We start from the raw sequence: 17,346 nt of genomic DNA on the forward strand, positions 1-17,346 counted from the left end.
CTTTTCTGCAGTGTTTCCATTGAAGTCTATAGATCCAAAAACACAACTTCTTGTGTTCAAAAAAGTCCCTGACCCTTTTCAAAAAATGCACTGGGTGAAAACGCAGAGATGTGAACATGTCCCATAGGAAATCATGTTAAATGGACTGTAGTGCGTTTCTGCAAAACGCTGTGGAAAATGCTTAGGTGTGAACCTAGGGTAAGATAGTGACTAAAAAATGTGCAAACCTATCAATACCCTCCCACTGACTCTGTGATCTACTCCAAAACTCCCTAGAAATTAATATTAATATAAAGTGCACTACAATTAACTCCATAATTCAATATTGTGCAAAACAAAACTTTAATACCATCTACCAACCCCAGTTCTACCATATATAAATTAAAAGTGCAATTGCAATAAAAGTGCTGCATAACATAGAAGCCAAAATATTGATGTCATATAACATTCCTTTACATTGTGCAAATAGTGTCCAAATAAAGCACTAAATAATCTGGAATTCTATCATGTCCATTTCATATATTAGACAGTCCACCCGTGCAAAATAAACTTCATAGAGCTTCTTCACACCACCAAACTGTGGTGTTTCACCACCTAATGAATTGAATGAACTCGCCAGAGTGATATGCTGGTCAGATCATAAACCAGCTAAAACACATGTTGCACTGGGAGTAATGCTCTGCAGTGCCCTGATCCTGTTATCTCATACTTCCCCGGATAATAATATCTCTCATTCACTCAAAATGAAAGAATAGGGGAGCTTCTACAGCATAAAATCATCAAATACTTTATTAAATAAAAGCATGTAGAAAAACTCACATTTGCAAGTGTCGACACTGACACAAGTATAAAAGCATAGCCGTGTATCGGTGTGTCCGAGGAACGCAGCGCACCACCACTCGGCACGCGCCTTTGGGGGTGCGCATGCGTGGCTATATGATGTCCTCCCAGAACAAGAGAGCTCCCGCCCGTCTGTCATTTCCCCATATAGCGGGCCGGAGGCAATTAAGGAGGAGCAGGAAGATTTCCATTATGATGCAAGAAGTGGGCAACCAAAAACACAATGAATGGATGCAAATGTGGGTGCAAACTATCATATGAGAATGATGGCAGAAGACTAGCGTGCCTGATTCTAATGGAGGCTTTGGGAATGAGAAAGATTTTCTGCAAAGATGGTGGCTTGAATCTTGACAGAAGATCAGAAAGAATGTTGTCTTCAAATTTCACTGAATTCCTTGAAGGATGCAGAGGTGTTTGATAGGGTTATTACCAGTCCATTCCAGGAAGTAAATTGTCACACTTTGTATATACTGTAGAAGGGGCATACAGTATGATGGATATGTGGCATGTCCATATCCTTTCTAAAAATATTGATAGAAGAACTGGATATACTGAAAGGGACTCTGAAGGTTTCTAATTATTGTATTATTTTGTATATACTCTGTGAGACCTGTCATCTGTTGCTGAGATACAGTAAACGCTACACTCTGTGTAAAAGAATCAACGATGACTGAAATTTGTTTGGATAAGGTTGTGTTCTACCCCTGTGCATTCCTGCTTCAATAGTAATAATAATTTATTATTTATTAATGTTATTAACAAAACACACAAGAAATTTTATGTTGAGAACTGTGCCTTGCAGTGCTGAAATCCTGTGTTTGTGTCCAGCCAGGGATGTTTGTAGGTTCTTTATGTCACTAGTCTCAACAGGTCCTTGTACAAGGAGTATGTGTTGTTAGTGTCTTTATGGAGTGTCCAGATTTCAAGATACTAACCACCATTAAAAGGTACTGTATGTACAAACAAGTTGCTGACACCAACATGAGACCACAAGTATCCACAACGTACTATCTTGCTAGCATGAAAACAGAAAATTGAATGACAGATACTAACCGTAATTTTCCTTTTCTGACCAGCTACATGTCAGCACAGCTTGGCATCGGCCCCGCCCCCCATGATTCCAGGACCTAACTTATAAATTTAAGCCCACCTGCAGCCTTGGAGCTTTGTAACTAGTCCTACCAAGCTGGATAAGACTTGTGCTGACATGGAGCTCTTCAGGAAATGAAAATTACGGTATCTGTCATTCTATTTTTCGTTTTTTGATGGCTCCATGTCAGCGCAGCTTGGAACTATCTAGTCACACAGGGGAGGGATAATGCTACACACTCCTTAACTCTGGCTAAAAGCAGCAGCCAGGATGCCTCTGCCAAACTCAACTGTCATTAAGGCTGCTTCTCTACAATAATGAGCCATGAACGTATATATAGACGCGCATGTAGCTGCCTTGCAGATAGTCTCTGGGAGCATTCGGCCTACTGCCACTCACAAGGTCGAGACACTTCTAGTGGAGAGTGCCATGATCCCCCAGGCACAGCCAACCCTTTCAACTTGTAGGCCAAGGAGGTGAGCTTCACCAACCTTAAGGCGATAATCTTGTTGGAAGCTGTGAAATCATTGCGCGCTCCAACCAGAATGACAAATAGATGCTCTCACTTCCAGATGCTTTGATGTAACATTTTAAAGCTTGGCCCACATCCGATGGGCTAACTTCTTGGGTACTCCCCAAGAGGAAAGTTGGAAGGACAACTTCCCGTGTGATATGGACTGTGAAGGCCACTTTAGGCAATTCCCCAATGCTGCTAATACCAATACTCTTGTGGCTGATGTAATTGCCATCAGGAAAGCAGTTTTCAGCGAAAGGTACCACGGGGGCCACTTTGATTGAAGGCATCTGATGCAAAATACGTCCAACACCAATGGTGGGAGATCCCACTTTGGGGACAACAATCCATTTGGGGGGGGTTTCAACAAAATTGCAGCTTGAAGAATAGTATAACTAAGTGTTGGATGCCCACTGTATGCCAGTGAAGGCAGATATAGATCAAATGTGGGCCTATACAGCCTATTACGCATAGACTTAAATCAAGCCCCTCCTGTAAAACCATCAGAACTTGACAGACTTGTGAAGCAAGCAGTGTAGAAACCTTGATCAGCAGCAATCCTGTGAATTTATGTCATATTCTTCTACAGGCACTGTTAGTGCTGTTCTTTCTTGCTTTCATAAAAATATTCATAACCTTTACAGGAGCAAAGGGTACCCTTGGCCCCCTTGGTCAATCTGGGATCACCACCAGAACTGTCATTTTTCCCTGCCACAGTCTCAGCAGGAAGCTGAGAATCAGAGGGAGCGGAAGAAAGGCATAAGCTGTTTTGGAGATCCACTCTGAGATCAGCACCTCTAACTCGATTGCCTGCAGATGTTGGACCCGGGGAGTACAACTTTGGCAACTTTGACTGGGGATGTGAACAGGTCTGCCTCTGGAAGATATTACTAAGCTCCATTGGTTCTCAAAATACTTGCGTGAGTCTGGACCAGTGATTGTCGTCCAGGATTGTCCTGGACAAATAGTGCACCTGAAGATTCTTCTGACCTGGCACAAAGGCCACAGATAGCTGCAGAAAAGTGACTTCTCTGATTCTAGAATCGGAGAAACCTCCTTCGGTAGGGAGAGATTGACTGTCTGAAGAAGGAGCCTATTGAGCATGCTCCGAAATGCATTACCGCCCCCTTCACCTGCTACATCTGACTCTGCTCTCCAAGCTTCATTTTTGATGCACAGGCACATCCTGGTCTCTACGTCCTGATCCTATAGGCATAGTTTGCTGCTGGACGGCTGGATGTCCCACCTGGATCTAATTACCACACGATGAGCCTTTTTAACCGTTTATCTTGTAAGTGCAAATTTTCCATTGTTTACTGAATAAATTGTCAATACTACACTTAGAGGCACCTTCCTCTCTTTTTCTTGTTACTGCATTAGAGCCTTGCTTCCACTCTAAGAAGAGCTGCCTAAGTGTTACTGCTCCCATCCATCCCTGATATCCACCTGGCACCTTTATCTTACAGCTACAGAGGTTGGGCTCCAACAAGCACGCCCTATACAATATACATTTTCTGGTTGTTTTGCCTGGGAAGGCTATGAAACTGAAACTGCTCATTGCCAGAACATACAATTCTTTTACAGGGTGAGTGTAAACAATGCCTTTCAAGTGTATTGGCCACTTGTTTAAAGGAATGTGACAACCTGTTAGGTGTCATCATCTTCATCTCTGGATGATTGAACAAGGCAAGCTTCAACAGTCATGCTCATGCTCGAACAAACCAGCTCAAAAAATAATTTAAAGGATAAGTTCACCCTTGGGAATCAAGACACAATGAGTATAACAGCACACTTTCACAGTTAGAACACTTTAGGACACATTTAACCCCTTGATCACCCCCCCCCCCCCCCCCCCCCCGTTAACCCCTTCGCTGCCCTGTGACCAGTGTCATTGGTACAGTGTACAGATTTTTCGATGATCACTGTATTAGTGTCGCCGGCAACTTCAGATATCGTTATCGTCAGTTAGCGCCCCTCCCAGATAGCGTCAGATTGCCCGTTAGTAAATAAGTAATCACATTTAACCCCTTGATTGCAAGCAACGCGCTCACATACACAATAAACATCCATTGCTAGTATAGTGTCTGAAAGGATCAATATCTTTGATCAGATCAGCACTATACCAGCGTTCACATTAGTATAGTGTCCCCAGAAATGCAGCATTAGCAGGATAATCCCCAGCACCTGCCAGCACCTGCATTTAGCCCCTACGCTTACCCCCCATTCTCCCCCAGCAAGTGCAGTGTCAGTAGGTCACTGTCACGTACCTGATGGGAGACTGGATTGACGAGGTCGGCCTCACTTGTGTCACTAATCCTGAGCCCGCTGAGGTTGGAACAGAGGTTGTCTAAGGACCAGGGGGACAAGAGCGCCAGGGTTTTGCTTGCGGCTCTTGCAGATGATGACCTTGATAAGCAGGATATCCTCTGATTTGGGTACTGTGGCGATAGACCAGGCAGGTACAGTGGATTGCCAGATGCACAGCAGAGCCAGGTATGTAGCCAGGACACAGGACTGGAATGGAGTCGTAGGATAGCCAGGGCCATAACAGTCGGGCAACGCGGTACAGGATCAGGAGGAAATGCCAGAGTCAGGAACAGAGCCGAAGTCAGGAACCGGGGGGCAGGAGAGTACTGAGAATTGGGTCAGGAACAAGCCGGGTCAGAACCAAAGGAAATCGCACAGGAAAAAAGCAGGACACGGGGAGCTGAAGACCAGTCAGCACTGAATGAGCACTGTGGTGCTCTTTAAATAGCCTGCCAAGTGCCAACAGGCGTGCCTGGGTCCTAGTGCCTGCCGGTGCCGTCATTGGTGACAGGCGCGCCTGGGTCCTAGTGCCCGCCTGCCTGTATGCCTTGTCAGGATCCTGCACATCTGCAGATTCATGTGCTGCGGCGATCTTCTTGTTCCCTGACTGTCACTGTCACTTGATACATTGCACACAAAACCGCAGTGTTCGCAGAATCAGGTCTGATCTCTGTTAGCACTTGCCGGTAATTTTTTTTGTAGCTGTTCAAGCAGTCCCTGACAGCCAGGTGCTCTTTTTCCCTTGAGTCCAACTAGGTACCTATAAATGTCGATGGAAAGGTACACTAGTGAAGAGGCCTACAGGATTCTGAGCATGTCAGATGAGAGCGAAGGGGAAGACTCCCTGACACAATCATCCTCAAAATACGAACCTGTAGACAGCAGCGGCACCCTGACCGTTAGCTAAGACGATGGATGCTAAGATCAGGCGTACCCGACCCCGTTCCCAGGTTGCTGAGATGTTACAAATGCATGATGACTCTCATATGCAGCAGAATGCCAGTACTAGTGCCGCTCTACTATTTGGTGAACTGGCGAGCACCAGCGGCCTAGGACATCTTGGTCTTTCACATACCAGCACTGCAGTATCACTTGGTGACATGATGAGTCCCATAAGTGCAGTACAAGCTGGTGCGGTGGCAAGCACAAGTAGTGTTCCGCAGCCACCAAGAATTCAAACACAGGCAGGTAGAACCCCTAGTATCCTTCCGGATGTGCTTGCAAATCCCGATTGGTAACGCACAAATTCTGCAGCACCCGTACTTCCCCCATTTACTGCCCAACCCAGAATTCAGCTGGAAACAGCAAATTTAAATACCCCCTTGATTGTAGCTTTGTTTCACAGAAGATCTGTAGGCATGGATTGTGGATCAAAGCAATCCAATCCAACAGTTTATCGTTGCCAACCCAAATTCAAACCTTTCAAGACCATTAGCATGAAAACCCATTACGGTTTCCGAATTTAAAGTTTTTTGGGGCCTAACCCTCAACATGGGCATTACTAAAAAAAAATGAATTGTAGTTGTATTGGTCCACAGACCCGATTCATCATATGTCCGTGTTCTCTGCTGCCATGGCCAGGCATAAATATGAGAGTATAATGTGTTTTATGCATTTCAATGACAACACACTCTGTCGTCCTCAGGGTAACCCTGAACCACAAAATTCGGCCCCTCGTAAATCATCTTAACCAAAAATTTGCAGATATATGCTGACCATGCCTCTTTTTAAATTCCTTTGGGTGTCTACTTTCCAAAAAGAGGTCATTTGGGAGGGTTTGGTGCTATCCTGGCATTTCAGGCCTTCCGAAACTGTGATAGGTAGTGAGGAAGTGAAATGAGGAAGTTACGCCCCTTCAGGCTTTCAAAGTGGTCATTAGATTTCAGGCTCCTGTATGTGGCAAGGCTCCCAAAAAGTCTCACACATGTGGTATCCCCATACTCGGTAGAAGTAGCAGAATGTATTTTGGTTTGTAGTTCCACATATACCCATGGCTTGTGTGAGCAATATATCATTAAATTAAAAAAAAAAAAAGTGTTTTCGTAATTTTCCAAAAAACGTGTGGAAAAAATAAACCTTCCATGGACTCAATATGCCGCTCAGCAGATAGTTTAGGACGTCTGCTTTTCGAAAGAGGGTTATTTGGGGGTGTTTGTACAGTCCTGGTATTTTAGCACCTAAAAAATGTGATAAGCAGTCAGAAAGTAAAAGCTTTATACCAGTGGTTCTCAACATGTGGGTCACGACCCCTTTCGGGGGTCGAACGACCCTTTCACAGGGGTCCCCTAAGACCATCAGAAAACACATATTTCCGATGTGTAAAGAGCAGCTACTGTGTAGAAAGCAGCTGCTCTGTTGAAAGCAGCTACTGTGTTGAAAGCAGCTACTCTGTTAAAAGCAGCTACTGTGTTGAAAGCAGCAGTATTGGAGGTAAAACGACACTCATGAATTATAATTACTGGGTAAATAATTTTATGGTTGGGGGTCACCACAACACGAGGAACTGTATTAAAGGGTCACGGCATTAGGAAGGTTGAGAACCACTGCTCTATACCGTAGTTTGTAGATGCTATAACTTTCATATAAAGCAATCAATATACATTATTGGGGTTTTTTACCAAAAATATGTAGAATACATTTTGGCCTAAATTTATGATGAAATTTGAGTTTTTTGGATATTTCTTATGACAGAAATGAGAAAATATTGGAGGTTTTTTTCAAAATGTTTGATCTTTTTTTTGTTTATAGCTCTTAAAATAAAAAGTGTACAGGTGATCAAATACCACCAAAAAAAGCTCTATTTGTGTGAAAAAAAGGACATAAATTTCATTCATGTAATATTGCATCACCCTGCAATTGTCAGTTAAACTAGTGCAGCGCTGTATAGCAAACAATGGCGTAAATTGCAGTATCTGTACCATAGCTTGTAAAGGCTATAACATTCACACAAAGCAAGCAATATATACTTATTGGGATTTTTTTTACCAAAAACATGTAGCAGAATACATTTTGGCCTAAATTTATGACTAACGTTGAGTTTACTATATATTTTTTATAGCTGAAAGTAAAAAATTTTGTTTTTCTTCAAAATTTTCGGTCTTTTTTGGTTTATAACATGAAAAATAAAAAGTGCACAGGTGATCAAATACCACCAAAAGAAAGTTCTATTTGTATGAAAAAGGACATAAATTTCATTTATGTACAGCATTGCATGACCGCGCACTTTTCAGTTAAACTAGTGCAGCGCTGTATTGCAAAAAATGACGTAAATTGCAGTATCTATACCATAGTTTGTAGACGCTATAACGTTCACACAAAGCTATCAATATACACTTATTGGGATTTTTTACCAAAAACATGTAGCAGAATACATATGGCCTAAATTTATGACTAACGTTGAGTTTACTATATATTTTTTATAGCCGAAAGTAAAAAATATCACACATCTCAAACCATGTGTAACACATAGATAAATTGCAGAAGTAAACATGGCACAGATGTAGAAAAGATAAAGAAGGACCGTTGCTTCTATGGACTTGTATGTGTATCCAGCAAGATTTCTCTTGCTCAGCCCACAGATTCCCCCATAAATACAAAACAAAGGAAGAGTAGATGAAGGAATCTCCCCTGCCAGCTGTTGTTTGCTGACAGTCGCTGCTCTCATGGCTGTCAGAATACCAGAACAGTGACTCCATCTGATTGGCTGCAGTTACTTTTTAGCTAAGACTTTTCCACCCAGCTCCTTCAATTTTTAGATTAAATTGCTGTCAGGACCACCCATGGCTTGAATTTTGGCGGGCGGAAATAATTCTATTAAAGCAGAGAGGCTGTGAAAACTGGAGGTACTGTAAAAAAAAATCAGCTTTCTTACCCTCACAACTTGAATTGGTAAAATCAAAATTTTAAATCCTCCCTAATTTTATAGAGCAATCTATTCAATGAGTGTTTAAGGTGAGAATTTCTGCTGTAGTTGGTTATGCCATCGACTATCGATTGACTTCTGTTCAACCAGCCTGTTGGAAATTTTCTGTACAATCACTACTAGAGATGAGCGAATTATTCAAAAATTCGATTCGGCCGATTCGCCGAATTTGCGGGAGAAATTCAATTCGATGCGAATTTATTCGCCGCGAATTTAACTTATTTAAAGGGTTTCTAGGCTTCAGAGAGCCTTTATATTAGTGCAGAACACTGTACCTTTAATTTAAATGCCCTTGGAGTCTGCTGGGGAAGAGAAATAATACTGTCAGTCAGTATGACATGCAGATGAGTGCCGTCGATCTTAGAATCACCGCACACTTCACTCATTTGGGCAGTCACGGGGCACAACGAAGAAGAAGAAGAATGAAAAGAAGAATGAAAAGAAGAAGAAGAAGAATGAAAAGAAGAAGAAGAAGAATGAAAAGAAGAAGAAGAAGAAGAATGAAAAGAAGAAGAAGAAGAATGAAAAGAAGAATGAAAAGAAGAAGAATGAAAAGAAGAATGACAAGAAGAAGAAGAATGACAAGAAGAAGAAGAAGAATGAAAAGAAGAAGAAGAAGAATGAAAAGAAGAATGAAAAGAAGAATGAAAAGAAGAATGAGAAGAAGAATGAAAAGAAGAAGAAGAAGAATGAAAAGAAGAGAAGAAGAATGAGAAGAAGAATGAGAAGAAGAATGAAAAGAAGAATGAGAAGAATGAAAAGAAGAATGAAAAGAAGAAGAATGAAAAGAAGAATGAAAAGAAGAATGAAAAGAAGAATGAAAAGAAGAAGAAGAATGAAAAGAAGAAGAAGAATGAGAAGAAGAATGAGAAGAAGAATGAAAAGAAGAATGAGAAGAATGAAAAGAAAAATGAAAAGAAGAAGAATGAAAAGAAGAAGAAGAAGAATGAAAAGAAGAATGAAAAGAAGAAGAAGAATGAAAAGAAGAAGAAGAATGAAAAGAAGATGAGGAAGAATGAAAAGAAGAAATAGAAGAATGAAAAGAAGAAGAAGAGGAATGAAAAGAAGAATGAAAAGAAGAATGAAAAGAAGAAGAAGAAGAATGAAAAGAAGAAGAAGAAGAATGAAAAGAAGAATGAAAAGAAGAAGAATGAAAAGAAGAAGAAGAAGAATGAGAAGAAGAATGAGAAGAATGAAAAGAAGAATGAGAAGAAGAATGAAAAGAAGAATGAGAAGAAGAATGAGAAGAAGAATGAGAAGAAGAATGAAAAGAAGAATGAGAAGAAGAATGAAAAGAAGAATGAAAAGAAGAATGAGAAGAAGAATGAAAAGAAGAATGAAAAGAAGAATGAAAAGAAGAATGAAAAGAAGAAGAAGAAGAATGAAAAGAAGAAGAAGAAGAATGAAAAGAAGAATGAAAAGAAGAATGAAAAGAAGAATGAAAAGAAGAAGAAGAAGAAGAATGAAAAGAAGAAGAAGAAGAAGAATGAAAAGAAGAAGAAGAAGAAGAATGAAAAGAAGAATGAAAAGAAGAATGAAAAGAAGAGGAAGAAGAATGAAAAGAAGAAGAAGAATGAAAAGAAGAAGAAGAAGAATGAAAAGAAGAATGAAAAGAAGAAGAAGAAGAATGAAAAGAAGAAGAAGAAGAATGAAAAGAAGAAGAAGAAGAATGAAAAGAAGAAGAAGAAGTAGAAGAAGAATGAAAAGAAGAAGAAGAATGAAAAGAAGAAGTATTCCAGTACAGCAAAAAGTGTATCTGCAGAGAGCTCCGCTATTTCTGACAGTTCTCTGACAGTTCCTTCACATTTACAGCGGTTGAAACATTGTATCTATTTATTTCCGAATAAAAACATCTGTATCCTAAATGGAAACAAATAGATACAATGTTTCAACCGCTGTAAATGAACTGTCAGAACTGTCAGAAATAGCGGAGCTCTCTGCAGTGACACTTTTGCCGGCTGATCGGGAAAAATTCGATTCGTGCACCCGAAGTTTGCTAAAATTCGGATTCGATGCGAATCGAATTTTTCCTGAAATTCGAAACGAATTCCACTTCGCCAGGTTCGATTCGCTCATCTCTAATCACTACCGCCGGCTATAGTCGTCAGCACTGATCAGTGTATTTTGATGGTGGGGAAGTAACCCCACTCTCAGAACACAATAGCTCAGTGGGAGTGATTGCCCCATCCACCTCGAATGTGGGACAGAGGAATCAGGTTGTTTTTTGAGCGAGTTGAACAAACATAAATGACTTTTGTATGGGCTGCTTTACAGTGTTACTAAATCCACAACAGTAAAATCAGTCTGTATATGCAGTAAAGCATGCTTGTTATACTCACTGTGGAACCTAAGGGGTTAATCCTCTGCATTGTGTAAAAAGGCTATTTGATCCTGTCTTCTCTGGTCCTCCGCTTATTCTACTGTCTCCAATCCATCTACTGATAGTACAGAGCTCTAGGAGGTACTCTACACATGCTCAGTTTAGTGTGTATAGCTAGAGAGTTTTTTTTCCTTTTGGGAGGGTGCATGTGATCAGCACAGGGCCAATCCGTGCTGTCCAGACAGAGGGTCAGGAATCAAGCAGCCTTAGAGGACAGTCAGAGGAGAATGAAAACTCCTCCTACAAAATTAACCAGTCCTCGGCTGGACGCTGATAGAAGTCACAAGACTGCTATATACTGCTGATGAGAAAAGGTATTTAGGAGTTTATATTTACTAAAATAATTGAAATTCTATGTTCTGTGTACTATTGGAGATCAGATATAGTGAAGGCAGGGTCCTGGGTTTAGTAGCACTTTAAAGTGATTCTAAAGGTTTAAATTAGAAAGAAAAAATAACAAACAGGTTTATACTTACCTGCTGTGTGCAGTGGTTTTGCACAGATCAGCCTGGATCCTCCTCTTCTTGGGTCCCCCGCCGGTGCTCCTGGCTTATCTCTCCTGTTGGTTGCCCCCACAGCAAGCACCCATGCATGTGCACTCCCCAGCTGCTGCCCTGTGTGTCAATTCACACATGGAGCCCTGGCTCGGCCCCACTTACTTCTCATTGGCCCACTGGCTGTCATTGACAGCCAAGGAGGAGAGGGAGTCCTGGGATAGCCAAGACTCCAGTGCACATCACTGGATCGAGAGGGGGCTTAGGTGATTATTAGGGGGACCTAGGGGGGATACTGCACAGTGAAGGTAAAAAACCTTGACCCTTAACAACCACTTTAAGCCTAGTACAAACGATGAGAAAATTGGACGGAAAATACCACTTTTGTAGTGATCGTCCAATAATCTGAACGTAAGTATACAGCTTTCGAGTGACCAAGACCGCAAATGCTCAGAAATGAAAGAATACATTAAAATACTATATATTACATCATTTCCGAGGTTGTATTCTGTAGTACGATAATTTTACTTTAGTAACCTAAGGACTAGCACGCCAAAAAAACCAGATGATCGTTTGTCTGACATTCTCATTGTGTGTACAAGGCTTTACTGTGTTATTGGTGATACCATCAGCATTGTGGTATATATGATAATGCTGTCTTATACTGCATGCTGTAGGATAATTGCTGCTCTTGTAGCTCCTTTTGTTAGTAATGTGTTATCATTTGCTTTACTGCCAGTTATATTGTGACAGGGCTTCATATTTATGCCACACATCATGAAGTTATCAGCGTCACAAGCCGTTGTGATATAACCAATCCACATGACACAATTGGCTTGATAGGGTCACTGTCACAGTAGCAGATACATCTGAGACTAGTCTTCCTATCAGCACATGCAGCAGTTTCCCTTCATACAGCAATTTTTACAAAACTTGACATGTTGCAAAACAAGCGCTGAAAACCAATAGCTGTCTGGTTTCAAAAGCAATATGCAGTTTCTTTGCTTTGGTACTGCAACCTTTGGTGGGCAAATATATTAAAGTGAGAGTCCAGTTTACACTTTTGGATGGCATTAGGTTTGGAAAAGGCTACAATGGTTTTACAGAAAGAAAAAGAAATGCTGGTTGGGATTCTATCCTTCTATTTATTTCTTTGAATATTTTGATTGGATTTTCCATCAAGAAGGTTGAACATAGTAAGGTCTTGGTATGAATATTGAAACAATAAATTACATAAACTAATAACAAAGTTGGGATCTTACAGTTCCAAATTATACGTAAAGCATATAAACGATTTTTCAAGACCTTATGTTAAGAAGGATAGTGTTATGGACCATCTGGCACCAGTGGTGTATTTAGGTTTTGTGCTGCCCTAGACATTGACCAACAACACCCCTGCCCCCCACCCAAGGGAGCCTTCCACTAACACACATCCCCCCCAGAGAGAGAGAGACGCACCTTCACATCTCTGGACATCCCTGGGAACGAGAGTCGGGCTCTGCATACACCATCAAGCAGCTCGCAGCCTCTCTCAGATCTTACCTGGTCCCTATGCCGCATGTGGCCCTTCTTCTGTTCTTTTTTCCTGGGGGAAGCAGTTCTGCACCCCTGAAAAATGCCACCCTAGGCAAATGCCTTGTTTGCCTTGTGGTAAATACGCTCCTGCCAGGCACCCCGTACTGAATGTCTCCGTCAAACAACACATCCTGCCCTACCAACTCTTCCATCAGACCGATAGCTAATACCAGCCCTTTACCCCAAGCATCACACACAGACAAGATGTTGAGGTAAAATCAAAGGAATAATTTTATTGAACAGAAATACGGGCTTTTATACACTTCAAAAATAGGGACAGTCCCCACATGAAAAAAAAATATATGACACATCAGGGTAAACATCCCAAGATGTTTAGGCAATGAAGTAAAGTTGACAAAAGACTAATCACATCCTGTAGGAATCTCCAGGAGAATTAGCAAACAGACAGAAACAATAGGTTACTCAATTAACAATGGGAATTCACACCTAGGAGGCAGACAATGGGGAAATTGCACAATGGGAGTGGCACTTCACACTTCTACAGAATAGGCAAACAAGGGGGCATATTATAACAGTAAACACATAACACCTTAATAAACAGGTTATACATAACAGCAGGAGATCTCACCACCAGGTTGTTTTGAGCCAATTCTAATCTCCTGCTTTGGGTCAATGCTGGTTTGGGCTGGTTCTATACCCCAACAAAACACAGAGGCCCCAAATCTATATCTGGCTCCTCCAGTTCTCCGAGTTTGTGTGTTTCGGGGAGACATGTCTTGAATCCAAAGTAAAACTACTCCAAATGTCCCCCATGCACACACCTCCCAAAGAATAGAGCCCAAGCAGTGGATGCAAGAGCTGTCAACATAAGGCTGGTATTACACAGGAGATTCATGAGAGTGTTATTATAGTGTTATTATAATCACTCCAAAGATTTCAAATCCTCTTGAAATCACTGCTGTTTATCTTTAAAGTGGAACTTCACTCTCTCAATCAGCATTGACTATTTTTAATCCTTATTTTGCTAGCATTAGTAAATAGATAGATAGAAAAGTAAATCATATTTGTTTAAAACTTTTTTTACATTTCTTCAGTTACTAACTGGTTTCCATGCCTAGGCAAATGATGTCATACATCCAAGAGTATTCTCAGGGTTCTCAGGTCAGCCAATGCACAAGCTAAGGGCAGATGGATTCCAAGAAGTAAATGCTACATGAATCATCTGCCCTTGCTTAAGATGGCTACTGTCAGAAATGCCAGGGGGCGTTTTTTAGAAATTATTTCTCAGCAAAATAAAGCATGGAGACATGGATGGATGGGGGAGTTTACTTTGAATATTAACAATTAATTAAATAACATTTTTTGTTTGTGGTGCTCAGATGAAGTGCAGTTCCACTTTAATGATGCCAGCTAGTTTTCATGCATAATCCATTCAATTTTTGTTTTAGTTAATGCAATGAATGCCAGCTGATTTTTTTCTTGCTCTTATGATCAGTGATTTTGGCTGCTAGGAGTATATAAAATGGCAATGATGGAGAGTGGCTTGGAATTTTTCAGATCAACTTGTTAAGCAGTGTATGTAGGGGATGATTGGGAACTTGTATTCCTATAACTATCTGTAATATGAGATTTGAGATCCTATTCCAGTAGTTCCTGATTCTGGGACATTCCCACTCAATATGAATCATTGTTCCTTGAATTTCACAGCCTCTATAGCAAAAAAGAGAAGTAAAGTACCCAGATACATTTTTTGCTAGTCTAATGGGAACTAAATACCATTTTGACACGCCTTTAAAAATAGCTATACTAAGGAAAACATTCATGATACCACAATGAACTCTAGAGCATTGGGTGAATCAGGCATTCACAGAACTCATCACTCTAAACTACCACCTTCTCTATCTTATGTTTGATGTCAGAAGCATACAACACTCACTTAACGGGCACTCCCTTTTAATTACCAGGAGCTTTCAGTTATAACATAGAAAATCTGGTGGGGAAAGTTTACATCCCATAATAGTGTTACTGGGCATATCCCTCATTACAAAAGAATGTTGTTCTAGCTGTGAAGGATCAGGTGTCTTTGGCTAACTGGGTACCATAAAAATGTATAGTTTTAGGTATGTACATTTTCCCCTGAGGACAGGGTTCATATATTGATAATTACTGTAAAAAAGTAAGACGTGGCAAAATGGCAAAGACCCCAAGGACTGGTAAATTATCAAATTGAAAACACTCCCTGGCTAAAAATCCTTTTTTGTAACTTCTACAGTAAACTCTAAAAAGCCATTATGTAGCAGATACCCCAATGCCCTTGGTAAAACTAGCCAACACCTTTCCCATCAGCCAATACAGGATTACAGGATGTTTCTTAGTAGTCTTCAGGAGACACCACTGCTATTGAACAAGATATAATTAAAAAACAAGTTGTGCAGGTCATGCTTGTGCTATAGGATACCAGAAGCAAGGTGAGAGGCAATTGTAGAGCAGAATAAACATTTTTTGAATTAACTGTAACTGAAGAATATCATAGGAAATGGTTCAATGCATGCTACGTATTACAAAACCAAAAATAGACCTCATCAGTTCTGCGATATTCACAAGCTCATTTCTGTTCCATATTTGAGTCTTATCCTACACCAAAAGTGAACATGTTTATTGACCACTAAGCATCTAATGCTTGATTTACCAATGGGTTTTAGCACATACCTTCTGCAACGAAGGCTGAACAAGAGAACTTTTGCTACAGTAAACCATTCACCTTACTATGCAATTCATACTTGCTATGCTTCACGTGCATCCTTGTACCTTTAAGGAGGGGTGGGCTCCCTCCAGGCACACCTGCCCTTAATCTATCCCCTGATAAATGTGCTGCTACTTAGGTGACTGAAAATTATAGAGTTAGAACTGCAGTATACAGAGGAGCCTTGATGTGGGCACTGTGGCTTACACATACACTGTATTTGCAAATGTGTACAAATAAAACCTTCTGTTTTTAATATACATTAATAGGGTCAATTTAATTGTTTGGTAGGCTGGCTGGTAATAGTGCTGGGAAATCTTTTGTTTGCTTGTGATGTGTTTTGCCCTTCTATGTGCACTTTACTGCAAAGGCTAGTTATAGGTTGGGGTGGTTGCCACTTTTTTGTACAACTGATTGCATTAGGTGCGGGGATGCACTGGATGCCTTTGCTGCCATTGTGCTCTTATTGGGCATCACGTCCATCCCTGTGCTTTTAAGGAGGGATGGGCTCCCTCCAGGCACACCTGATCTTTATCTATCTACTGCTATATGTGCTCCTACTTAGGAGACTGAACATTATAGTTAAGACTGCAGTATACAGAGAAGCCTTGATGTGGACACTGCAGCTTATGCATATATTTTTCAAATATATTGTTAGACAGGGTCAATTTGGTTGTTTTGCAGATGGGCTGGTAAGTGTAGTGGGAAATATTTTGTTTATTTGTGCTGTAATATTCACAAGCCCATTTATGTTTCCATATTTGAGCCTTATCCTTCACCAGAAGCAAACATGTTCATTGAACAGTAAGCGTCTAATACTTAATTTACCAATGGGTTCTGGCAAATACCTTATGCAAAGAAGGCTGAATAAAACAGCATTTGCTATAGTAAACCATTCACCCTACTAGGCAATCCATACTCTGCTGGCTAAGAACCCATTTAGATTTGGAAAGCTGCACAAATTAGACTGCAATAACACTGTGTCATTGAAATAGGTTTCCAGTGAGTGTTATTTTTGGCAGGTTATTAAACAACTTGATGGTTGACTGGGTTAAATATTACCTGATGTTCTTCAGCTTATTCATGGAGTGTAATTGTATTGTTAGGCTCCGTGCTCCATAATAATATGAAGTAAAACTGTCTTAATAAAGCGAACCTGTCATAAATCCAGGGCTGAATTTACTATGCACAGTAAGCAGTAGGCGACAGAACCAAATAAGCAACTTTTTCTTGTATAGTCATCAGCTATGCAAATTTGTTGTCATCGTCAGTAGAAGTACAGTCATCTTATAAAAAATTGATTAGGGATGCTCAGTTATCAGTAATGGTATCATTGATGATACCGAGTATTTTTAGGAGTACTTGAATTCATGACAATGCTCATGATAGTGGAAACTGATACTTTGCAATGTGCTTTGTGTCAATACAACACGCAAATTGCACCACAAAGAATAGCATGCAATTTAAACAGGAATGCTATTCAAATCGCATATGGTTTCCCCACTGCTCCTGTATGAACC

The sequence above is a fragment of the Staurois parvus genome, unplaced genomic scaffold, assembly GCF_062004578.1.
Source record: "Staurois parvus isolate SC_StPar_1 unplaced genomic scaffold, SC_StPar_1.0 ptg001302l, whole genome shotgun sequence".
NCBI classification, from domain to species: Eukaryota; Metazoa; Chordata; class Amphibia; order Anura; family Ranidae; genus Staurois; species Staurois parvus.